The sequence below is a fragment of the Podarcis liolepis genome, assembly GCF_965112155.1.
Source record: "Podarcis liolepis genome assembly, chromosome: 16".
NCBI lineage: Eukaryota > Metazoa > Chordata > Lepidosauria > Squamata > Lacertidae > Podarcis > Podarcis liolepis.
Genome location: NC_139567.1, coordinates 37324147 through 37350743, shown reverse-complemented (window position 1 = coordinate 37350743; position 26597 = coordinate 37324147). Strand labels below are relative to the sequence as shown.

General features: G+C 44.6%; 1 protein-coding gene and 1 long non-coding RNA gene across 45 annotated transcripts in view; one reads left to right on the top strand and one right to left on the bottom strand.

The window, feature by feature from the left end:
- MSI2 (musashi RNA binding protein 2) overlaps nt 1-26597 on the bottom strand; it is a 451660-nt gene that overhangs the window by 352338 nt on the left and 72725 nt on the right. The window lies entirely within an intron of this gene.
- On the top strand, nt 20307-25437 carry LOC310695623. The gene is made up of 3 exons (XR_014520188.1): nt 20307-23486; nt 24183-24774; nt 25312-25437. It is a non-coding gene; the product is annotated as an uncharacterized lncRNA (long non-coding RNA).

Genomic DNA, 26597 nt, shown 5'->3' with positions numbered 1-26597 from the left:
GGCCTCCATTCCTTTGCCTAGTCTTCCCCAGCACATTGGAACTTCTGCATTGTTGGCAAAAGGGGCAGCCTGGCTGACTATGAGGGAAAGGAGTTTCTGCCCATCGTCTCTTCTTAATAGGGAAGGAAGCAGAATCCACAAATATGGATGGGGTCGTCAAGCACCAGGTGTCTTGGAGCCCTCTCTCTCCAGATATATGCTGGAGTGGATCTAGGCCAGCTTGAGTCCAGGCCAACTTGAAATGGATCCACATCAGCAATGTGTGCCCCATGAAAGCGTCACCAACAGCCCACACTATTCCAGGCTCACTGAGAGGCAGCTGGCCACGGTCCCAGAGTTCACCCTGCGCAGTAGACTCCGAGTCTGGAACCCAGAATGTTGCCAAGAGCACATATAGCAGCATCCAACAGAGTGGACAGGACCCGGGGGAACTACATTTCCCATCATTCCAAAGCATCCATGCGCATTGCCACACATGCCCATGGCAACATGTAAGGCTAAGCACTGCTCAGGGAAGCTTATAAAAACACATACGTACCATAAAAAACAGCATAAAAAACAAACATTCTGGCCAGAAAAATGAGGGACTGTTGCATAAAAATCTCACTGGGGCAAGAAAACCCTTAACTAGTTGGTGCTTGGGAACTACAGGCTGCAGTCCTATGCACACTGGGAGCAAATGCCACTGAAGGCAGTGAGACTGACTTCCGTGAAAACTTGCACAGGATTACTTTTTGTTCATATGCAGATTTAAATAGACTGTAACTTGTATCATTAATCAAGAAAATTGGATGGCAAGCCTAATAATTAGCATTGCAAAAGAGTATGTCTGGCACAGTTAATATCAAAAGCAGAGCAGGATCTTAAACTTAGGAAATAAATTTAAGGCACTTACTGGGGGCCAGGGGGTGGGGGCTAGATCCACAGAATTATAAAGGAAAAACACAGGCAATATCCAGCAAATATCCCAAATCCTTCCCCTACCTTAGTTTTAAATGGAAGTTCTTCTCAGACATGCACTATTAACTTCTCCAATTTATTACCAGACTGAAGGAAACAAATGAACTTTGATGAAAATGCAAAGGGATAAAAAGGGAAATAAACCAATGCATTCAGCAGACAACTTTGATCCAGGACAAAGAGTGGGAGGCAGGGGCAAATTGGGAGATTAGAAGAAATTAAAACTGTCCTAAATTTCTTAAGAGGTGAAAATTCACCTGTATGGGTTCAGAGCCAACTATGGAGGCAAAATAACCAATCACCCACCTTGAAATTAAAAGCCATGGTGATGCAATGGCTAGCTAAGGCAGCCCAGCCTCAAATCCGAGTTCAGAGAGTGGCCTTCGGCCAGTCACAGTCTCTGAATCTAATCCACAACATTCGTCTGAGAACAAAAAAAAACTTTTTTGGGGGGAGAGAACACCCTTCAAACACTTCCCCGAGTTCCCTTGAATGAATTAGAGGACAGTCATGTCGTAGATAGAAAGGAAAGACGACATTATGCAGTCACCTTGATAAAGCAAAGCAGGACTGGCCCCAGTCAATGCCTGACTGAGAGACTGCCTGCCACTGAATACCAGTTCCCATTGAATTGCTGGTGGGCCAAGCGGCTGCTACGCTCAGGGAGTGCATTCAGGCTTCCCACAGGCATCCAGTCAGCCATTGTAAGAACAGGATGCTGGACTAGATGGGCTGCTGGCCTGATCCAGCAGGTTTGCCTTCTGTTCTTAAGAACCCCAATGTGTGCTTCCTTGAGTTCCACCATGGAATAAAGGCAAGATATAGAATGCATGAAATAAACAGCAAAAATAAATGAGGGCAGAAACTAGAGCGTTGTATTGCACACTGGAGACCTTTGCTTTAACCAAGCTTGATCAAGATCTTAGGCAGAGATCTCACCACCACCTGATGCTCAAGAAGATCCTTTAATTGAACCCGGGGCCTTCTGCATGTAAAAGCCTGTGTTCTCCTCAGTGATTTCGGGGGTAAAAAAAAAAAAGAGGTACAGGTGCTTATCTATTGGTAAAAGTGTTGTGATTATCAACACAAAATGGCTGCTACAGGCAGGGAGGGAAGAGAGAGAGAGATGACAATATTCTGTACTGGTGAGTACTCTCATCAAAATAAGACCACTGAACTACAGGTCCCCTGCTTCTTTGCATGCCAAGCCTAGCTTTTCTATTCATTCACGACTGGGCCCACTCATCCTCTTGCTCACAATGTGTACCTGCATTGCTCAACGTCACTCTCTCAGAGCCTCTCTCTTTCCCATGGGTTCACAGCACAGTCAACAGGTCTAGTCTATTATGCTCTGGGCACACAACCCAAATGCCACCCAATGAAGCCAGGTGCAGGTGCTCCTATTGGGGATCCTGGCCAGCTCTACTTGGCCACAACATCTTTTATCCTCCCTCTGTAAACAGAGTCATTAAGAGTACTCTCATCCACTCTAAAAACCGTTCTTGGATTTTTTTATTACTGGGGGTTATATGCCTGTTTAGCTTTCTACTGCACAAGTTCCCCCTTCAAGAACTATGAAGTTATCAAGCTGCAAAGGCCATGCAGACATACTGAGAAATTCCCCAAAAGTGCATTCATCTTCTCTCTTGTGCTTCAAAACTTCACACCAGGTCTGGGTGGATTCTTAACGGTAAAGGTAAAGGGACCCCTGACCATTAGGTCTAGTCGCGGACGACTCTGGTGTTGCGGCGCTCATCTCGCTTTATTGGCCAATGGAGCCGGCGTACAGCTTCTGGGTCATGTGGCCAGCATCACTAAGCCGCTTCTGGTGAACCAGAGCAACACAGGGAAACACAGTTTACCTTCCCACCGGAGCGGTATCTATTTATCTACTTTCACTAGCATGCTTTCGAACTGCTAGGTTGGCAGGAGCTGGGACTGAGCAACGGGAGCTTACCCCGTCGCGGGGATTTGAACCGCGACCTTCTGATTGGCAGGCCCTAGGCTCTGTGGTTTAACCCACAGCAGGGTGGATCCTCATTTGTGCCCAATTACTGGACCAGTGGCTTACTTCAGAGATGGAGAACTGGTTGTCCTTAGACAACCTCCAACATCTTTCTTCTCTGGAGAAAAGTCACCACACTGCCTGAGTCATATCCCAGGTAGATCACGTTTATATCCATGCAATATTTTCTTCTCTACTTTTGACACTTCCGCTTTGGAAGACAGTCTGGTGCAGGGGGAGATCAGTCATGAAAATTACGCTCACCGGATGCTGGGCAGATGTGACCCCCTGACCTCCTGTTTGAAGTGCTTCACTGGCGCTGTTCCCTTCCTTGCCTTTCAAAACACAGACTTTCAGAATGCAATCTTCTTTATGCAAGACGCAAAAGAATTGTTTTCAAATGGGCTTCAGCAAACACAACTCTGTATTCGGAAGGTTTGTTAAAGTATTTGTATTTGTTCCCCATCCTTTAGTCAAAAAAAGAAGGCTTCGAGACCATTCTCCCAAGCTGAATAGGAAGACTTTCCCTGTTCTCAGGCTTACAGTCTAAACCAGGGGTTGTCAACCTGGTCCCTACCACCCACTAGTGGGCATTTCAGGATTCTAGGTGGGCAGCAGGGGGTTCCATGGCACAAGCTGAATCCTCCTTCCATTGAGCACAGGTGGGCATTAAGGAAATTTTACCATCAAGAAAGATGCATTAGTGGGCGGTAGGTATAAAAAGGTTGACTGCCCCTGAACTAAACAGAGGCATGGCACACAAGGAAAAGGGTGTGTGAGGGAGGAAAGGAAAAGCAAGCTCAGGCGTCTGTTCTTACTCTTATCTTGCAACATAGTTATATAGCTTTGTCTGATAGTCTACAAAAGCAAACCCTTGGGCAACACATAGTTCTTTCCTCAGACAGCTGGCACAATGGCAGTGGGAATCTCCTCAAAAGGAGGAGGTTTGATAGAGTTGCCCTGCTCCCTTGTTGATGGATCAATAGTGGCTCTGCCTGCCTTGGCCTTGGGCAAACAGCCACTGCTCTCTGGCAACTCTTCTCATCCACAATGTGAAAATCTACTAGGGTCAGTCATGACCCTATTACAATGGCCAAGATCACATGGGTGGCTTAATTCTGAACATGCAAAAGGCATGGACTTTGCATTGCACAGAGAAACCATGGTGCTTTCAGAGACCCAATTTAAGCCAAGCAAGAAAAGCAATCCTACAAGCGCACCACCCTCAAAGTGGTGCAGAAATCAATACTCTCCTGCGTGCATGCACACACACGCATTTGGATATTTGGAAAGATTTTCCCCCAGAGCCCAAATTGCAAGGTGCTCCTCCACAGAGTTCAGCTCAGGAAACCAGACTCACATTCTGGGGCCCAGTGCCAGTTCCCATGTCATAATCCATTTACGATGGAAGGGTCATCGAGCAAGCACAGGCTGCGCTGCACACAAAGAGCCCCGTCCAATCCTCCAATGGCAAAACATGTCGATAATTCTTGCTGTCTCCCAAAACACACGGCTTCCCGGGAGGCTTCTGCCAAAAACTGCTAAAGCCCCAAAACCGGAAGCCCTAACTGTGACTAACTGAAACGCTGTACCAAAGCAAACACATAGCTGAGATTTACGACAAAAGTCAGCAGCTGGACTCTTGCCCAGTGTTAAGAATGGAAGAAGAAGGGAAAAAAGGTCAAACAGATATTTGATTTGTGTCGGTGATGCCCAAACCTTTAAATGTCCTCAGCTCAGACAAAACCACATCTTTTTTTATTTTTTTAGGGGGGAAACCCTACCCAAAAGTAGTTCCGAGTCTGAAATTTATGTATTTGTTTGCCAGATTTCTACAGCACCCCTTCAACAGCATTTCCAGGATGGCTTATAAAAACACACAGCAATCCATCAATAAAACCCATGCTACTACAAGAAAAGAGGGAATAAGAACACCACAGTCATAAAACAATGATTAAGACAGCTCTTAAAAAGCCTGGGGAAATGAAAAACCATGTGCCCCAAAAGGCATCAAGGTAGGAACATAGGAAGCAACCCTGTATTGTCTACACTGGCTGGCAGCAGCTCTTTTATGGAGCTGTCCCTTATGGGGCTCAAACCTTCAACCTTTGAATTATCAGCACCACACACTATCCAACTAGGGAAGAAACCTTCTCCTCTGTTGCCACCCACCCTCAGATGGAAAAGGTTCCTGGAGGAGGACGGGTTACGTCAAGGGAAAGTTGGGGTGCAGAAAAATGGACAGGCCACATCATGCACCCGCAGAAATGCCCCACAGCGGAAATAGGAGAACTATTCGAGGACATATTGCAGCCGGCCAAAGAGATTCCCCTTTGTTGCAAGCCAAAGCAACAGCTGGGGGTGGGGGGAAGCTTGTGGAAAATTTGTTAGTCAGCTATGTGAACCTTTCCTTCTGCTTCAACAAATAATATAGTAATAGCAGCGAAGTTATCACAGAGCCATCTTCCTCCACCACCCCCATTACAAGGAGGAAAAGGCGTTCACTCTGCATCCTGATTAGCTGGGAAGAAAAGCACTGCATATCAAGCCGTCTTCTGCCAACTTCTGCGAAGTGTCTAGCATTCAGAATATTTATTTTACTGGCCATTTCCACCACCACCAAAGAAATTTCAACTAAATGTGTGTTTGCCTTGAAATGAAACATCAATTTCTCTCCCCCCCTTTTTAAAGAAAAGTTCTAAAGACCTATGCCTGAACAAGGATTCTGAAAAACTTGTCTTCCACCATTTAAAGGTCCCATTAAGTGCAGTTGTCACTACAACAACCACCCATTTCCAAGTGGCAAAGAGACCTAATTCAGGAACATCCCACAGCACTTGCCTCTGTTCTTGCCTTACCGTTGCTGCCTCCTTGCAAAACACTTAACCTGACTGTGGAGTATCATATATCTATTCTAAATCAATCCAAAATTATGTCTTTATGATTGCATTCTTAACTTACCCCTTATCCATCTTATTCCTCTGCACATGATTCTCTCTCACACATAGATGTGTATCTGCTTCATCTCTACCCATTTTTCAAACACTGACTGAAACCCACCCCCATCCCCATTTTGAAAAATTGTCCTGCCAAGTTAAAAGATTTTGCATTTCCCCCTTCAAGGGCAATATCTCTTTCTCGCCCACCCCAATGTGCAATTAGGTTTGAAAAAGCTTCCTCTTCATTCCTCTTAGTCCAGAGAGACCAAGAAAGACTCTTTTCTAGGGTAACTCCTACTGAGGATGCCCTAGCCCCTTTTGTATTTATTGGAACTCCAGAGCCCTTCCGATTCGAGCTTTCATAGCTGCCCTGCCTTGAAGTCTTCACACTGCACAGATGGGACAGCCACAAACACAACAAGATAAGCAAGCTGTTTTATTGAAGCTGCCATTACACGATGCTCCAGAGAGGGCATAACTAGCAGCAAGATATTAAATCGGACTTTGTTATGGCATGCATCGACTCAGAGTGGCATTATGTTTACAGAGAAGCCATACGTCTTTCTCCCCCTCCTGAATATGCTAAAGGCTGTGTGCCGTACTTATTTCATTAAAACCCTATTAAGGAATTAGAAGCTGTTGTGCTGCAGAGAGGAGGGTATTCTTTACTACTTTAAAAGGTCCTGTGTTTATATATACAGGTGCAAGCGGTTTAATTAAATGTGCAATAAATCAAATATAATTTGCTACAAGAGGCAGCTGCTAATCTCCTCCAGGTTATTTATTGCTTGGGCTTCATTAGTGCTAGGAGACCTTCCAATATACAAGGAGGGTGGGTCCTTATCACCCAGCTAACCTCACACCTCACAGCTGATTCAATGCAAAAACGGTATCACTTATAAAAGAGCTCCCTGGACAACCAATGTCTTGGCCAGAAAAAGGGGCGTACCATAGGGGTTGGGGTATACTGTAGACAACTGCAGTTGCTAGCTTCTGGTGTGCGCCAGTATCTAGCTACAATTAGCCTTGATCTTGCGATACCTGGACCCAGTGAATGCACTAGGCTTCTCAGTTAACTTTAGGTCACTCATTTCACTGAGTTACCTCCCCCCCCAGTAATAACATCACAATGAATTAGGTTGCCTCCTCTGGAGGGAGAGATCATGTATACAAAATTTTATGAAATAAGTAAGTAAAAAAATAAATCTTGCTGGCTTTCAGGACTGGCAGACACACCAATAACCTGCTAGTATGGGATTAGCTAAAGGAGAACCTGAACTCAGTTCCAGTCTCTCTGCCTGAGAATTGATCCCTTTTTTAAATACTTCAAAACCACCAATCAATGGTCTATTTCCATAGCTTTCCCCTATGACAAATATGGGGAAAGTTCTGCTCTCCACATGTTACTGAACTACAACTCCCATCATCCCTTGCCATTGGCCATGCATGCTGGAGTTCGCATTCATGGGAGTTGTAGTTCACCAACATCTGGAGGGCCAAATGTTCCCCCACCTCTGTTGTATAATGTCACCAGCTGCACCGAGAAAGCACACATCTGAGCTGCATTTCTTTTTGTCACTAGAGTGGCTGCGTGTCCTACGTTACAGACAACAGTCCTCAGAAAACGCAAGACCCGTCCAAAGGCCCATCTAGTCCAGCATCCTGTTCTCACTCAACCAGATGCTTCTGGGAAGCTCACAAGCAGGACATAAACACAGTAGTCCTCTCAAGGTTATGTATTCCTTCCTTTCGGCACTTTGTAAGGGGTCAACCCTATTTGTGGCAACATTTTAGTAGGGGCATGAAAAGAGGAAGTACAGGAAAGTTTGCTTTGATCTCATTCAAGCCAAGGAGCTGTCAAAGAGGAAGGGCTCATACACGACCACCATGATCTCACAGAGCTTCCAAAACAAATCATTTGGGGCTCACAGTCTTATTTACAGCTCAGCACCACCTTTACGAAAGCAACCTTCCCAAGGCAGCATAAAATGCTCAACATAATATTTAGCAGCCAACAGGGCCTTCTGTTCCAGTAGGAAGCGTGGGTTTTCCAAATACACCCTCAGACCACCCATTCATCTCTACTTATATTTACGTTTATTATTTTCTCCAGATTCATGTGCAGATAGCAAAAGGCGATGGCCCAGTATCACACAGGCCCAATTCAAGCATAAGAGCACTGCTAGGTAAGACCAAAAAGTCCATCTACATGGTAGAAGAAAACTTGCTGTGTTATTGAGTCAGACCATTGATCCATCCAGCTGAGTATTGTCTATGCTGGCTGGCAGCAGCTCTCCAGGGTTTCAGGCAGGGAATATTTCCCAGATATACCTGGAGATGGCAGAGATTGAACCTGGGACCTTCTGCGTGCAAGACAGATGCTCTACCACTGAGCTACAGCCTTTCCCCAGCATCCTGCTGCTGAAAAGCCCACTAGAACGGCATTAAGAAAGTCGTCTGCCATTGTTGCTCTGAAGACAGGTTCCATTTAGCCACCATGGCTAATCGACCTCTCCTCCTCCATGAACCCATGCACATAGCAAAATGTGGGCACAGCAGCACAGCCCCAGCCCCTAGTATGCTAACACAGTATGCACAGAGACGGGAACACTATCTAAATGAGATATAGGTTTTATGAGGAATGCCCCACAGGTAAGCAAGCTTCTTTCCTGTATGTGCAGTGTTGCATTCATAATACGGCCTCGAAAGAAGAACAGAAGGGCACGTCCACATGGGAGCACTGTGCAAAATCAGAGACGTGAGTTCCAGGTTCAACACACACATGCACACCTAGAGCGAAAAGTGTGATGCTGCACAAGGCAGTGCACGCCAGCCTTGGCCCTTCTCCCACATGGATTATGCTGCCTGTAAACAATTCCCATGTACGCAGGTGAACAGGATGATCAGCCCAGGATGTGCACCAGGTGCAGAGTGGCTTGGAAGGATCAGGTGCGCTGAATGAGCACAGAGAGCCAACAAGGAAGGTCCCCAGTGCTTCCAGCTCACACTCTGGCTGTAGTTTGGACGAGGAAGAGTTTGAGAGCAGAGGTATCAAGTCGTATCTAAAACTGCAACTTAAAGAGGGGGGAAATATTATGCATTAGATGGAAAGCTCTTTCTTTGCAACTTACTCCTTTGATCCAGTTATGGCTTCTTAATTTTTAAGAGAAGCAAACTGTACTGAGATCAGAGATAAAGACTGCGCAGAAGCAAAGCTACTAGAGCAGCAGGTTACAAGCTGGCACAGAATAAGAGTCAGATCTGCAGAGAACTACTTGGCCACATGGTGCTGGCATCTCATTCTGGATTTCCTGCTGCTTCGTTGCATATAAAATCAAACGGCAGTGCCTTCCAAGTACAGGCAATTGTGGCAAAATAGAGACACACATGGATCTCACGGGTGACTGTGTAAACTATCAGTCCACTGTTTCTTCCATGCCACAGACATACAGAAGATAAGCAACACACATGAAGTGGCTCTTGGCTAACAGACATGTGGACAACACATGTGTTGCAAGTCTGCACACCAGTTCCAATGCCCTTTGGTCCAAGTCATAGGCTCTTCTCAGTGCTCAAATTACATGGGAGCTGAGAGGAGGCCTGGCTGCCTTAACTTTTGTGATGGCTCCCTGAGTGACAGCTTTTAGAAGGCTATGGGGCTAGAATTAGGAGGGGGCAGAGTTTCCCTCCCAACTATTCTCCTCTGTCCCCACCCTCGCAGTTCAAGCACAGACTTTTTTTTAAAATGTTACATTTCCAGACCCATGTTCTCCAGACACAGGAATAAACACAGCACTTAAAAATATGAATGGAAACTTGGAACTTGCAAAGAGCCTAAAATAATGACTGAAAAAAATAACTCTCAAAAATGGAAGGCTATCTTCTCTTCAAGTTTTAAGCATATAAATGGACCCCCTCCTAAAAACACTGTAGTATTAGTGTTACAAGTGCCACGGTCATGAATGCAATACGAGCATATGCAAATTTATGTTTACTGCATCATGGAACTAAAAATGTAAAACCAGTCATGGGACTCGAGGTCAGGAAGGGCTTTTTTTCCTTTGTGCTAATTAAGCTGCCGCCCTCTCTCCTTTGCCTCTTAAACCGTGCAGATTTCCTCCACTCCTGCACACACATGAAATCTGTGTGAAAATACAAGAGATTCTCAAGAAACACAAAATCTGAGGATTTCCAAAGCCTGCAAGGCTCAGGAAGTACTCGCTTCCCCAAATTTCACAGGACTCAAAAGCTGGCTCTCAATTCTCTGCTCTGAAAGCGAAGTGGGGGCGGTGGACACCCAGGATAGTCTATTTCTGCTACACCAACGAAAAATGTTAGAGCAATAGCAAGGATCAGAGGAACAAGTTTCCCTGTCTCCAGTACTCCTCCACAGCTACTGTTTCAAAAACAGGATTTGAAATCCGAAAGGATGTTTTTTGGCAACAGCTCTTCCCCCACCCCCCTCAAGCAGAATCTCTGCTTCCAACACAGCCATACGCACGTGAGGAATAGCAGGAAGCATTCAGGAGGGGGGAGGCGGGAATCACAAATTTAGAAAGACACACAAAGCCCTTCTCTCTCTTATCAATGAAATGCACAGACAGCAACAGAGAAAAACACCATTGCTGAAGTTATCATAGTCGACACATGCTAAGTGAAGATTTTGAGATGGAGACTATTACACACACACACAAACAACAAACAACAAGACACTAGCTACCCCTTAACTCGGCACATCAATAGAGCTCAGCAAGAAAAGTTTTGTGGGGTTTTTTTTTTTTAAAAAATCGCAAGGTCAGAAGTGTTATGAGCTAGATGGGAAAATGCTGGCATCCGATAGGATAAAATGTCTACGCCTCCATTGGTTCAGGAAGCCCCAGTGCTAAACCTGAAAGAGATTATGTAACCTAAGCTGCCCAGCCATCATCTGTTCCTCCTGCTTTGTTTTAAAGAGGCAGTGTGACCAGCAGCCAAGCTCAAGCACAGGGTAGGCTCCTGGTAAAAAGCAACCCCACTCCTCCTGCCCAACAACTATATAAGATGCAGCATCTCTTAACATTTTTAAGCTTATCCCAAAAGCTTACCTACTTAGGCCCACCTGATACCAACATTATAATTCCCTACCACAAATTAAAAAGAACTGATGCACATTTTAAAATGCTTTATTGTCAGGCACCCCAGTTCTGCAGAACTGTGGTTTGCACATAATAATAACCATGGCTCATCCCTAATTGCACAAGCAAGGAAACCTCCGGGTTCGTGTGTTCCTCACTCGCTCTGCACAGCTGGGAGAAGGACTTTGCTAGTGTTTAGTTGTCATGTTGTACAGAGACTGTGGTCTGAAGCAAGCTTTAGTTGTAGTTACGTTAGCCAGCTTCATAGCCCATGGTTTTAAGGTGGCTGGTTTTGAAAAGAACCAGAAGGGAGAAGGAACTGCATCAACCCGGGGCTCTGTTCACACACACAGTGCTTAGCACAAGAATTGCCAGTGCCGCACCTATGGGCACCAAGTTTGCCCACCAGTAAACATCCCAAGGTTCCTGTCAAAGCCTCAGTAATTTCACAATGTAAAATTCCACAATGCCAGAGAGACAGTTTTCTCTGCATTGGATTGGCCTCTCATACCTGCCCCCACAGCAGCCATTTTGTGTTCTGCCATATTCCCACAGCAGCCATTTTGTGAATGGCACCCACAGCACGTCCCCGAAATTCCAAACGTGACCACCGGCTTCCAAAGGTTGGTGACCCCCCGGCTTAGAATTATGCGAGAACTTGGCCAGTATCTCTGTCTCGCCGAGGCAATTACATAACTGAGCTAAGCAGCTCTGAAATTCTGGCACCTAGGAAGCTGCCCAGCTTGCCTCGATGCCTTGGACAAAGCACCTGAAAATACGCACAGTTGTTTTTAATTTAAAATATTTTTATTCAGCCCTTCATTAAAAATAAATAAATTCCAGGGCAGGATAAAAATCAGATAAAACACATCAAACAATGCAATGTAGAAAAAGAAATACAGTAAAATACAGCAGAACAACCGTAAGCAAGGCAATTCATGAATGGCCCAATATCGGTGTTCAACAAAAACCTGGGCCTGAAGGCTATCAGCATTAACCCCACCATATGGGAATTCCTTGCAGACGATTGCAGTGCCTGGAGACAGACATTCGGGTCATGTCTCGACCGCAGTGACCAGAGGAGGAATGACCACTGGGAGAAGTGCAGAGAGAAGAAATGCCATGGTGCGGCTGCAGCAGCAAAACCAGACACCTTCATCTGCCCCACCTGCCCTATCAGTCTCTACAGCCACAGCTGGCAATGCAGCTCTCCAATGTTTTGACTTTACCAATGGAAGGCACACTCTTCCATTGTCTCCCAAGACAGACAGATACCAACAGTAACAGATCTGCCCTATGCATCTGAAGCAGTATCATACCACTTTGAACACTTGCGGCTTCCCTCAAAGAATCCTGGGAACTGCGGTTTGTTCCTGTTGCTAAGAAGTATTAGGATGGCCCTATTTTCGTCACAGAGCTACAATTCTCAGACCGATTCAACGGTCAATTTCTCTCCCCTGGAAACACTGGGAACTGGTGCTCTGTTTGTCCATCACAATTCCACAATTTTTTGGGGGGGAGGGGGAGCCACGACTGTTTAAAGTGGCATTATACTGTTTCAAATGTATAGTGCAGATGGGAACTGAACATTTTCTCCTCTACAAGATGCCGCACAAGACTCTTGGTGGCACGGAAACAATGCAATTCAACTGTACCGATTATTAGTTTTTAAGCACGCATGCAGCAACATATAGCTGAAGCACCTGAGCAGCAAGCACAAAAGGGACTCAAATCATTGCTAGACTGAACCCCAATATTAAGCAGAGGAGGTCCTTCCAAATTTAAAAAAATGGGAATATATTGCCTGGCTAGTCCATAAGTGGTACAAACCTGAAATAGACTCTAAGGAATTTAAAGCCACCTCAACTCTTTCCCTCCCTCTCCCCTTGCATCTCAGCTTTCAAGTCTTGCCTTTCATTTTGGCGGGAAAGGTCAGCAGTATAATAGCCCCTTGTTGATGGAGGCCAAAAAATGTAGCAGACGCTTACCTCAAAGAAATTAGAGAGCTTTAAAAGGGAAGAAAATCTCTCTCTCCTCCCCCCCCATACATACTCACACACTCCTTTGGAGACTACAAAACTGGCAAATTCTCCCCTAATTCTTAGCAGAACGGCAGAAAACAAGAGCCCTCTCAGTGTGAGGCGGCCAGCAAAGACTTGATTATCAGCAATTAGCAAATCGATGGTTCCCAGAAACACTGATTTAGGCCAGCAGCCCTTATTAGTGACACTCAAGGAAAAAAGACAAGGGCGAAAGTACACAGAGACAGAGCCTGTTTCTAAGGCATGGGGAGGAAACAAAAAGACCACCTTCCAGAACTACAAGAGTTGAAGAATTTCACTCTGCCACCAACATAGGATCAGTTTGATCCAGTTTGTGCCACACAATGCCAGAGCCTAACCTTACAGGAGTGTGAGGGGCGAGTATCCCATATTTTCCTCATGGGAAAAGGCACTTTCCACCACGTCTGTCACTATTTACTCATCTTGATTTGTTGAACGAATGAATAAAATTTTATTGATGAAAGCAACGGGACACCACAATATAAATACAGCAAACCATCATTATTTACTCATCTTTGGTTTAATGTATTTCCTTAATTTCTACCATGAAAAAGCTTTGCATAATTGTTAACCTGTCTCAGCAAAAGTCACGTTTAAAAAATGGGTCGCTATATTCCGCCTGAGCACTATAAAGGCAACCTAGGATGAAGGACAAAACTGCCCAGCTGAAAACACAGTCTAGCACTGACCTAGCACACTCCCAAGAGTTGTAAAGACACCAGTGTACATTATCTCAGTCACTGGTACAAAAGGTCTGCCAGGTAGATAGGCAGTTTAATCTCCATGTCAAAGACACGGAAGGGGAGGCTAAAAGAGGCTTGAACATTGCGTATCACCTGGACCCACAGATGACACTAGCACCCCTTTAATTTTTATTTTTTTAAAAAAGTTAGGTTCCCGCACTAAGAGTACTGACCCCAGACTGGGTAGCTGAACATGCCACCATCTGAAATCCTCCACAATGCCTCTGGTTCCCATGTACAGTGTTAGAAACTCAGGTATATAAGTTAGGCACCAAATGTGCTCCTTAAATCAGGGTTACCATTGCAAAAACAGAATACCTAGCTGCCATTTTGGGGACAGACGGCTCAAAAGTCACATTTTTTCAATACAACTTTTTGGTTCCAGAAATTCATTCTGATTGCGCAGATAAAATATAGCCAATAGAATTCTATAGGATGAGATCAAAGGATCCCCAGGCACGCACCTCCGGATGGTAGAGACATCAGCCATCATCCAGGCACCAGGGCATCTTTACTTGGTCACAAGTGGCCAACAGCCTGGTGCAAAATTGCTTGGAGAATTTAATATGTTTTACCTATGTAGTGTCACTCTATGGCTTTGAGAAGCATTATGGGGCTGGAGTTACCCCTCCTTTCAGCCCCACCACCACTCTCTGCTGCCCATAGTTAAGTCTGGTGGGGAGGTGCCAGAGGACCAACAGAAGATATCCATCCAGCACTGGCTTTAAATGGAGGGCGGGCAGAGGTGCCAAGTGGCCATGTGTCAGAAGTGATTCATTCTTCCTAGACCAAAATCCTAATCACACTTACTAGGAAGTTAGGCCACACTGAACTGAAAATGGCATGGGAAAGGAGGAGGTGGGACAGAAACAGTTCTAACTAAACAAGTGGCTTTAATGGGTTGTATCCAGTGGTAGCCCCACCCAGAACAGACCTATTAAAAATAAAAGACAGGACTAACTTGCGTTCATTAATTTCAGCGGGTCATTTTTGAGCAAAACTCGGTTGGATACAACCCAAACATAACAATCTGCCAGCGCCATGAAAGAGAAAAACCGCTTTCATTCTGTGTGGCTGCCTCTTCGAAACTATCACAGGAATTTTAGCACACACTTTATATTTATAGTTTGCTAATCCCTTCGCTTCCAGAGGGGTTACTTGCGCACACACAAAAGTCTAACCCACTTATTTTAAAAACCAATTAGGCTCTCTCCCCCCCCTCTCTTCACAATGCACCAGGAAGCTAGAGAAGTTATAGCTCCATTCAGACACTATGCCAAAAGACAGTTTAAAAGAAGGTTGTCGGGAATCTGTGGCCCTTCAGATGTTGCCAGACTCCAAACTCCAAACAACACCTGACATGCTGACAGGAATTGCAATCCAACATCTGGAGGCCCGCAGGTCCCCCATCGCTGGCTCAGCACCTAAATCACAGCATGAACTCCCAGACACACACTTGCCAAACCCTGACATGGAGCAGTTTTGCTGCTTCTGTTTTCCATTCACCCAACACGACCATCCCTGCACGGAGAAAGGGCCACAAGTCTGACATCCCGAGAACCTAGATAAGTTATTTGACATTGGTTTTGCCACGATGACGCTAGGCCCGGGCTCCAGTTGTTATTACCTGATAAAGTCTGACTTCGCTTTTTTCCCCTTTCCCACACGGCTGCCCCCGTTCACTTTGTGTGCCTTGTAGTAAAGACTATAAGCCCACAGGCAGGCACTATCTTGCTTTAATTGACACTCTGGGAGCCTTTTCAGCAAAGCAACTGGCTGCATCTATCTCTCAGCAATCCCACAAGTGCTAAAGGGCCCCAACCAATTTCAGTACAGCTGCTACCTGTAGCCACATCCCATTGGTAGCAATCAATGGGAGGGGGGAGGCAGGAGGAGACTGCCATTTTGAGCATTTTTTCATCTCTATGGTGACGAAAAGCTATGTGAAGGCAAATAAGGGTCCCTTTCTATTCAACAGGTTTCTCATTTTCAGTGACCACCTTTTGCAATATTTCTGGGAAGACAAGAGTAGTCTGAGGAGTGAAAAAAATTAAAGGGGGAGGAAACTTTTGTAGTTGTTTTATTACTTTGCTTAATGACCCCCCTCCCTTTTGAAGGTTACCTTGGGGTATATTTTAGTGGACCAGTTCCCTGCTGAAAAAGTTAGCTGACCCCTGCTCTAAGGCTTGGGCAATAGGCGCTTTCCACCACTGTCTCTGCAGAGCATTAATAAGGCACCACTGCCTTTAAAAACAATGCTACATTTCCTATATACAGTATTGACAAAAAGTGAAGTTATCTGCCTTGGAGTCTTCTTATCAGGCAGAAAATCAGGCTGCAAATATTTTAAATAAATGTTGGAGGGTATGTTTTGCATGACAGTATCTAGTCAATGAATCCTGGGCAGACTGCAGAGGATTCTGGGGGCAGAGCTGCTGGTAGGCCAAAGGCAGCACTGTAGCTGCTCATGATCAATAATGTTGGACAGGGTGCCTTGAAAGGTGCTTTTACCCATCACTAGCGATCCTTCTCAAAGAACTCCTGATAAGCTTCCAAGGAAGCTCAGGACACAGTTCAAACACTGCGGCTCCAACTTTAAATGGGCAACGCTGCCGAAGATTGCTGAATTTCCTGCTGTATTTCCTCAAAGGTATGCAGCCTTTCCATGCAATTTCCCAATGATTCGGTTTAGGGAGGGCAACGTTGCAAAGGAACTTAAGAGGTTACTGAATCACACCAGCAGTAAACATCAGACTAATTGCACTGGTATTGCACTACCTCTTGCATGTGCAAAATAATTCCTAGCATAAGATATTAAATTAGCAGAGTGAGTGAGTGTGTGAGTATAAACTATACAAAAATCCTACAGTATGTGAGAGCTTTATTTTTGCACTTTGAATCTCCAAATTCTGTACCCAGAATTATAAACTGTAATTACACTTGCATGTGTCTCTTTTGTATAATTAATTCTGCTTTCAAGTTTCAGGGATTAACACTAAACAGTGGTATCAGGTTAGATCGAAATGGGAAACAGCGCAGGAAATAGCACAGTGGTAGGAGGGGGAGACAACAAAGGTCCAATCCTGATTAAGGCTGCCGTCCTGTACACAATTATATGGGAGTAAGTCCCATTTAACTCAATGGTACAAACAGCACACTCCTATTCTTCTTCCGTGTTCTTGGGTTTAATGAAGCCTCAGACAACTTCCATACGTTCCACTCTGCTCTCAAGAACCATGAGAACTACCAACTTGCTTAAAGAAAAAAACAATGAAGAACAACGAAGGATAATGTCCATTAAGCAAAAAGATTCTCAGAATGGCAACCTCTGCAATAAGTGCTGGAGTCTAAATTGTGCTGGGAACTGCAGAGTACACATAAATATATATATATATATTCAAACAGTCTGCTGAAAGATTAGGCTGGAGTAGAAAACCACACTGTAAATTCACCAGGAATGGACAGGATAGAAAATGTCACTGAGTTAGAGCAACAAACATTTTGTACTCCAGACCACCTACAGAGCCAAAGATATGGTACACGGTGCTCCATAATGTCCCTTAATTTAGAAGTATTTCATCTTGCAACACTAACACATTAAGGTACATTTTAAAAAGAAGCCATTTTCAGTTTTCATCTCGCAGCTATAACACTGTGTTATTGCTGAAAGGCCAGGAGAGCAGGTATGGGAACAGCTAATGCATCAAACAAGGGCTTTCGAGAATGTAAGAAACATTACAACATGTAAGCAATTCTAAAACAGACTCTTGGTTTGGGGTATTGTTTAGGCAACTTGGGGGGGGGGGCGTTTCTGTTGCTGTTAGTAGTGCTGATAAAATTGTTTTACATTATTTTAAGCGGCTTTTTAACTTGTGTATTTTTAAATTTGGGGACAAGACAGGTTGAAAGCATATTACATCAGTCCTGGTCCGACCGCACTGGCTGCCGATCAGTTTCTGGGGCGAATTCAAAATGCAGGTTTTGACCTATAAAGTCTTAAAATGGCTCAGGACTACAATATCATGGTCCCCATATAAACCCAGATCCTATTATCATCCTCTGAGGCTCTTCTTCATGTGCCTCCTCCACAAGAGGTCCAGAGCGTGACAACATGAGAACAGACCTTTCCTGCAGGGGCTCCCCAGAATATTCTTCCCAGAGAGACTCACCTGGTGCACTCATTACATACTGTATATATAGGCACCAGGCAAAAACGTTTCTCTATAACCAGGCCTTTGGCTGATTAACATTATAAGGCCTTTTAAATGGCGGACTCATTCCTCTTAGCGTGTCGCTTTTGCCAGTCGTATCATGGATGACGAAGGGAAAACAACCTTGCATTCAGAATGTAAAATGACAGAAGCCGAACCCAATGAGTGTGTGAATGATTTTTGCCACCCGTCTGATGAAAAATTTGACTTTGACCTTTCACTGTCTCCTATAAGTGAAAATGAGGATGGAGTTTTTGTCGGGCCCACTGGCCATAAAGAAAAATGCATTGCGACGGCTCTTGAAGCAACGAAAGACACAATTCCTCCATCACCCCTTGCAGATGAACTAACACGGAGCCCCGTTTCTGAGGAGAAATTTGTGGAGATTTTTAAGGAAGCTCACTGGATAGCAATCCAGATACAAACTGGAAGCAAAGTGAAAAGGAACAACGGTCGCCAGCTGGAAGAGCGAAAGACAGAGGCTGTGCAAGAATCTAAATCAAAACTGAAACTCCTTGAGAAGGAATAGCGATGGATAAAACTCCAAAGGAAGTCAGGAGAGACTTATTGCTTGTGAGAGAGTCCACTCTCCCCACGGCCACCTTCGTTTCAGAAACATTCAAGGCAACCAATCGTGGAGATGGACAGCTCTCGTTCTCCACAAATTCCTCTAAATACTTCTAGTCCTGCCAGAATGAGCAAATTGCCCCCCACACCGCTTGCATCTTTAGCGCAAGGGAAGAGTGACAAAACAAATAACAAACCGAGCACAGTTCAGACTGTAAAAAATGCATCTGCATTTGGAAGTGGTCTCTTGGCAGCGGGACAGCCAATAGATCTGAGCTCTCCTCTCATCAGTTTTACAACGGAAGGAAATAAAGAGAACCTGGATTCTCTTCTTCTGAAGTTTTGATTTCTTGAGCAAATCTCTTAACTTGGAAGAAACTGATGTTTCACTAAGCAGGGTGTGGGTGGGTAACAGACGAGTAAAATAGACAGGAAGTTTTAAAACTGAGCACTTGACAAATGTAATGTTGATGTGTTGTTAAGGAATGATAATAAAGGCTGCTTAAATATTGATTACTCAGTACTGTAAAGAACTGATTGCAAATGCCTTGTGTGTTAAAATGTCCAGTTTTGCACAAATTTGTCAAATGTCATGAATTAAAATAAAGCAAATGCATTCTAAAAGAAATAAGGCCTTTTAAATGTGTTTGTGTGTAGTTTGTTTTGTTTTTGCTTTGTTATGTATTTTGTGTTCTCATTTTGTATTTTTACATTGCGAACCGCCCTGCGATCTTCGGATGAAGGCGGTATACAAATTTAATAAATAATAACAGAAACAGTAATAAAATCTTTAAATAGTACACACACACACACGTTTCCCAAGGGCAGAAAACACACAGGGAAATTTCCTTCCTTGATCGAGCAGCTACATGCTCAAACGACCCAATTAGTACATATCTGCCTAAATTTATTTAACATGCATGATCTGGTCCATGAGAGCACATGAATTTTCTTTTGCAGAGGTTGGAATCTCATCCAACCACTTGGGGTAGGAGCAGAGAGGAGAGAGATAAAGGATCAATTCTGTGTATCCAGATGGTCCAAACACACATGCCCATTTCAGCCCCATTTATAAACAAGTGGTTCACAAGTTTGGATATATTCAAGGTTAAACTGCACAATAGTTGTGGTTACAGTTCTGAGGGGGAGGAGAACACACAAGGTCCAATCCATAGCTTGGCACAGAGCCCCATAGTGTCTCACCCGGAAGATACCAAGTACAACCCCAGGCATCTCCAGTCAGGAATTACCCTAAGGGAAATCAGGAGCTTCCCCCCCCCAAAACCCACTTCCGTCTATCCCATTGGCTCCCCCAGCTTTCAGTCACTGGATATTTGCATTTGTGCACAGCATATTCCTTGCTCCCCTTGCCACTTCTCTGCTCACCCAGAACTGCTGCTTTGCTTTTCTCTTTTCTTTTCTTTTCTTTTCTTTTCTGAAGTCAGTTGTTTCTAATTAATGAGGCTGGGAAATACCCCTCTCTGCCAGAGAGCTGCTGCCAATCAGAGTAGACTGATGGGTCTGATGGACCAATGGCCTGATAAAAGTTCGCCTCATCCATTATCATGGGCGTAGCCAAAGGGGAGCAGGGGGCAGCTGCCTCCCCTTAGATCAAGTAAAACAATAGAAATATTTAACTAACTGACCAATCACGTCGGTTCTGCCCCTCCCCCAAAAGTCCTCCCGTCCCCCCAAAAAACACCCATGTCCGTTATACACTCAACTGATCACTGTGAGAGAGGGCAACCTGCAGATACCATCTTATCAGGAGATCTGTTCCACATGAAGTTGGAACAGGGCCAACAGTGTGGTGGCCCCAACCCTTTGGAATTCCTCCCTGTTACCTTTCAGGCAGGTACCTTATTGCCTGTTGAAGCCTTTTCTCCTTTCAGCAAGCCTTCTAAGTCAAGCATTTTATCCAAGTCAGTGTCTGAATTTATTTGAAATTGGTTCATACACGCAGCTATTTTCCTATGTATGGTTATTTAATTTTTAAATTTCTTTTCTTTACTTTTTTGTCGTCGTTACTACATATGCACTGGCTTCAACTGTTCCTGCGGACTCAAGATGTTTTGCATATGTTTTTTACAGTATCGTGAAATGATTTTGAGATTATTCGTAGGAAGCGATTCATAAAGGAAACAAAATAAATAAGGCAGGTGCATAGTATTCACAACTACAGCAGCGTTATCGACAAAGGCCAATCACACGCGTACATCTGCACATTAGAACTGGTGCCTTTGGCATATAGAGCTAGTAGGCAGGCCCATTCATGGCATTCAGTGTGTAGAACAAGCAAGTGGCGACATTGCTGCTCCTTAGGGATAGGCCAAAACATGGGGGGGGGGGGAGGAACCACTTCTTCTCCCACCCTGCAACAGATTCCCTGAATGACAGGAGGGCAACACTAAAGAAGAGCTAGCTCCCTGCCCACCCCTCTTCCCCAAAGAACAGCCGCCGCAAAATTTCAGGGAAGTTTAATTCATTATTAGGGATCTCTTCAGCACTTTTACATGAAAAAGCGCTTCCCTGCAAGCTCTCAAGTCAGTTCGCAATACCTACTGGAGTGTTGCAGACGGGGAAACGAAGAATGACAAGAGAACCACCAGCCCGGGGCCACCCAGCAAGTCCAAACTGGGCTGGGATTTGAAACAAGGTCAGTCATATCTCCCTCAGTTCCATCCGATGGACCACACTAAGACTTCCCTCCCCTCTCTCTCTCCCGTCCTTCCCAAGTTAGATTTAGGAGCAATTGAGGAGATGAAAACAAGATGCTGTATTGCTTTAAGTAGCAAGGGATATTAAAACATCAAATGAAATGGGACCCCCCTTTTACGAGCTACTTATAGTCGAAAGGACTGCTTTTTTCTTCCCCTCAAGCATGCAAACACACATTAAAAACATTTTTAAGGGACCAACGAGAGTTGTTTTAAAAACAGGCAGCAGACACCTTTTTTCATCCGTGCAAATTTAAAAATACACACACAGAGAGAGAGAGTTTAATGCTTGAGGCTTGGTTATTCCCTTTTGTAAAACCTTTTTTCCACGTACATATTTTCTTGGGAAAAAGAAATGGAGGGAGGGGGGTAGAAAGAGAGAAAGCTTAGCCCCACAAAGGAGTATGAAATAAATTGCTTTAGCGAAGGTTAATAATATCCTGTCGCCCTGGTAAAAGACTCAATTACAAAACCTTCAGAAGAGCTCCCAAGGAAGCCATCTGCCCGCAGTGACAGAGGCTTAAACAGGCAAAAATACGGAAGATGGCTAAAGTGTTCCCCCCCATACAAGAGGGACTGGATGGGGAAGGAACAAGGGCAAAGAATGGGAAGACCATGAAAGAAAGAAGGAGAAAGATACAAAGAAGGAGAAGAAAGGTTAAGGACTGTGACCTGAGGACTCAAGGTTATATAAAAGAAGAAAAGAGTGGGGGGAATCCAGACCCAGAAAAACTATAAATCACTGGGACACGCAATTCTCCATAATCTCAGGAAAGAATTATGGCCCAGGGAGTCCATCACTAATTTTAGTATTGGAATTATTATGCAGGAGGGAACATGAATGAGCAACGCCCATCTCCCTGCTCCTAACAGACTGATCTAGATCAGGAAAGCTCCAATGAAGGAGAAAGGAGAAAAGTGGGGGGAGCCTTTCGGCCAAACCTGCAAAAAGTAGCCCAACCAATGTGTGTAGAACAAGAATGGTGAACCTGTAGCCCTCCAGATGTTATCTGCACATGCAACACCCACCATCCTCAGGTCGAATGGTCAGGAGTAAAGGGTGATGGAAGCTGGGAGTTCAGCAACTTCTGGAAGGCAACTCATTGGGGAAAGCTGGTCTTTGATCAGGACCCTCTATTGTTCAAGACGGGTTGCAAGAACAGCACTACTACCATCGCATAAATACATCAGAGAAAACTGAGAAATGCATGCTTGGGCTGAAGATCACTCTTGGGTTTGAGACGTTTGAAGATTTATTTTTCCACTCTAGCGCCTGTTCCCCAGGGTCACAGGCCGGGGTATTCCCCAGCTATGCCACCCGAATTAATATTAGCAGGAGATACCAGGGACCAGCTGCATGCAGACCTAGTCTGGACAAATGATTCATCGTATGGTCAAAATGTTGCTGGACTGAACCACTTGGGAATAAAAGTAGCTGATAGCACTCTGCAGAATTCCATGGTTTTGGGAGGATGCTTTCAGGTAGAAAAATAGTACATTAGGAAAATGGAGTTTTCCACACGCAAGCAGGAAACAAAACAAAACAAAAACAAAAAACTACCAGTAAGTCTTCAGACATGCAACCCCTCCAACAGCCTGGAAATAGTACAGTCCAGGAATAGGTGAATGTGAACACAGACTTATACCTAGAAAGGTAAGTGGTACATCTGGCCCCAGTAATGTCTACTCTGATTGGCAGTGACTATCTAAGGTATCGGAGCATTACTACTAGAGATCTTCTAGCTTGCAATACGGTGCAATGAACCTGGGACCTTCTGCATACAAAGCATAAGCTCTACCACCAGGTTACAGCCCTGTATTTTACATGGAGGCCTCACCATGACATTTTTATGGGTCAAAGAAAGCCTCCCCATAACAAGACCAGCCCACAATAGCCTATTATGCTGTAAATAATTTGCTAGTCTTTAAGGAGCCCACAGACTCTGCTTTTTGTGTTTTAACAGCAATATGGGTCTCAACGTGGGGAAGAAGCCAGACATAGTTTGAGATTCAACAGGCAGCAAACAGGAACACACAGAATTTTATATTCTCGTGGCTGGATTAAGGAGTTTTACCTTTTCCGCCTGCCTGCACTCAGCCTGTGCCCACTTCAAGGGCATTTAACTGCCTCCGTTTCCAATTATTCCCACTCAGGTAGAGCCAAAAGGTAAAAACAAGCAGGTGGTGTGATGTTATCTACTTCTACCTCTCTTTTTTTCTTTTTCTTTTTTGGTTAGGTTCCACAGAAGCAAATCTAAAAAGAAGTCACCCACAACAAGAGGAGAGCTGCACCTGCCAAACAGTTTTAAGAACATTATGAAAGAGCAAAAGTTCCTTTGATCTCTCCTGTGTTAAAGGAGCTTGCTATTGCATGCAAGCTCCCAACATGGGGTGCAGAGCCTAATTTTCAAAGGAGACGCAGATTCCAGTGATATGCATTAACCTAAATTAGAGGTTATTAAGAAAACATGAAGCAGCTGTCCAGTAAGAGAAAAGGAACTGGCACCCAGCATCTTTTAAGCCATCAAGCACAGGGCCAAATCCAGCTCTGAGGACCACCAGGTGGACCCTTCAAGTTACCCAGTTACCCAGGTAGGAACAGTGTCTGTGGTGGGCCCTCCCCAAAGTAGACCTCCTGTAAAAATCAGGTGCCAAGATTTGCTCAAAAGAGAAATGAACTGTGAAATGGGAGGCGGTGCCTTGGAGATTATATCTCCTCCATCACACAATGTGTCCGTGGTTCTCAGTAACGAGCAAACAAGCAGAGCACCCTGCGCATGCTCAGAGGCATGCTAAGTTAGATGACGGGGGCTGAGCCCTGGCATTCACAACTCGTGTTATTTCTTTGTATTTCTCCAAATAGTTCTGGCAGGCACACACGGTTCTCTCCCCTCCCTGCAACATTGAGAGGTGGGTTATGCTGAGAGAATGAGAGCTAGTACCTGGCTGAAAGCCATCCAGTGAACTTTGCAGGTGAGCATGGATTTGAAGTCTGTTGCAAGTCCAGTGCCGAAGCAGGTATACATACCATGCTGTGCGTCAAGAACTGGGTATTAGCTGAGCTCTTTCAGTTCAAGACGAAGTCACAGCTCATTTCATTCTTCAGGCATCACCTCCTTGTACGCAGCCTTCCAATCGCCAAAGTACACCACTGGCCTCTTAAACTCAACTTTATTAGGAGCTGCCATTTTGCACTACTTGAATTGTCTGCTTATAGCGTTTTTGCTACCTGCAGCCCAATGTTGGCGGGTGACACTCATTAAGTAGTCCATCCAATATTTCAGAATGCATGCCCCTCTTTCTCCTGTTAAATACTAAACTCAGGGTCAAAACCTGAAGGTCGACGCACACAGCAGATGCAAATTTGTACAATAAAGCCTGGTGGTTTCATTTTGCATGAAAAGCAGACTCGGGAGGCTCCAATTGAAGTCAAGAAGCAACAGAGCTTTACAAAGGTAAATACCAATGTAGAACGTCTCGACTGGGCAGGTGAGGAGAGAGAAGTGGCTTGGGGGAGTTTTTGAGCAGGAAAGTAACCAAAAGAATCAGCCCCTCCCCGTGGCACTCAGATCAAAGCCTTCAGTGGCTGCTTTTCTTTTTAAGTTGTCTTATTACACAAATTCATGTGTTGTTTGCCTCTGAGATCCCAACTTTTACAGGCAAGCAACATGTCTCCCCAACATTTAGTCAGCCACATATGAGTGCCCTTTCACACTGAATACATTTGGATGAGTGGGCAGAAATCTTTTGGATTCCGAAGGATGAAAATGTTGGATTCAGCTATACTGAAAGACCTGCCGTTTTTGGCTCTAATCTTTTCATTCCAGCTGGATATTTTTAATTGTTGTGGCCTGCTCTGGGACCTCAGGGCGAAGGGTGGGAAATAAATCAAAATAATACTAACTTTGTAAGCAAGAAATGATGCCTAAATTTTCTTGCTTTTGCCCCTTCATCCCTCTTCATCCCTTTTCCTTTTGTGTTGTGTCTTTTAGATTGTAAGCCTGGAGGTTGGGACTGCCTTTATCACTGGGATTTATAGAGGGAGCCTGAAAAGCAGGATTTTAAAAATGCTTTGAGTAAATAAACAAACCGCGACGTGCTCTTTTAATTTAAAAAAAAAAATCTGAAAGCAATGTTTTATCGCAACTTGTACCAGCTAGGATTACCTTTTGAAAAGAAGTGCGAACTAGGAGTCCAAAGGATGTAGGCTGTTATGTTCTGCAAAGCCAAGGATGCATCTGTTCTAAGAAAAGGGAACATTCTCAAAGTTACCTTTCCCAGAAGTTGTTCAGTCTCATGAAAGAATAAGGCCAGCCTGAAGTAGCCAGCGCTTCCCACTCCTTCGCTTGGCAAAGCACCATGACGGTTTCTAGCAGCAACTAGATAAGAGATGCAGGGAACTCTTGAAGAATACAAGGAGTGAAACATCAAGGACACTGCAAGGCAGTTCAAGGTCACTGGTTGCAAAGAGGAAGGCTAGAAAGACACAGAGAAACTCCAGACACGGCGCGTGGCTGTGCATACGTTCAGCATACGACAGCCACATTACTGACCAGAATCTGTTGGTCGCAAGACATATCTCACTAGTTTGAAAACAGTTTTGCGGACTTCTTATGCATTTTCAGGCACAATTCTAACTGTGTTAACCTTGAAAGACCTCTATAGCTTGCAGCCACTCAAAGGACCACCAGCTCCAACAGGATGACCCCATCTGTCAATTTAGATAATCAGAGGCCAAGTGCTCCCCACCTGACCCTCTTTCCGATGTTTTGATTGATGGACAACAGGCAAAGTCCTTTGTATCTGAGCAGACCGTTGTGAGAACAGACAACACTGAGCTCGATAAACCAAGACAGCTTCCTATATTCCTAGGTTTCCCTTCCTAGTCCTCTCCTACGCAACCTCATGTGACCAGTGACCAATTCGACAATTTTTTTAAAAAAACCTAAATAACCATCATCTAACAAGTAAAGCAGAGCAAGTCCACAGTGAACAGAATCCATAATGCCACTGCCATGCCATGGCACCAGTCCTCAAGATGACCAGAAGAAAAGCATTTGGCGTCACCTAGAAGGGGGGGAAAGGGTGCAATGCTGCGTCAGAAGGCACCCAACACACACAGCTCCTGCTGTATCACAGGACTACAGCCAGGATGCTCACTTTACCAAAGAATAGGGACGAACTGGATTGACAGCAAAGGTTTGCAAACTCATTTTATAATGACCTCCCTAAGTCAAGAAAAACAGCACACTATTTGGGCATCATGAAGGCAGAAAGA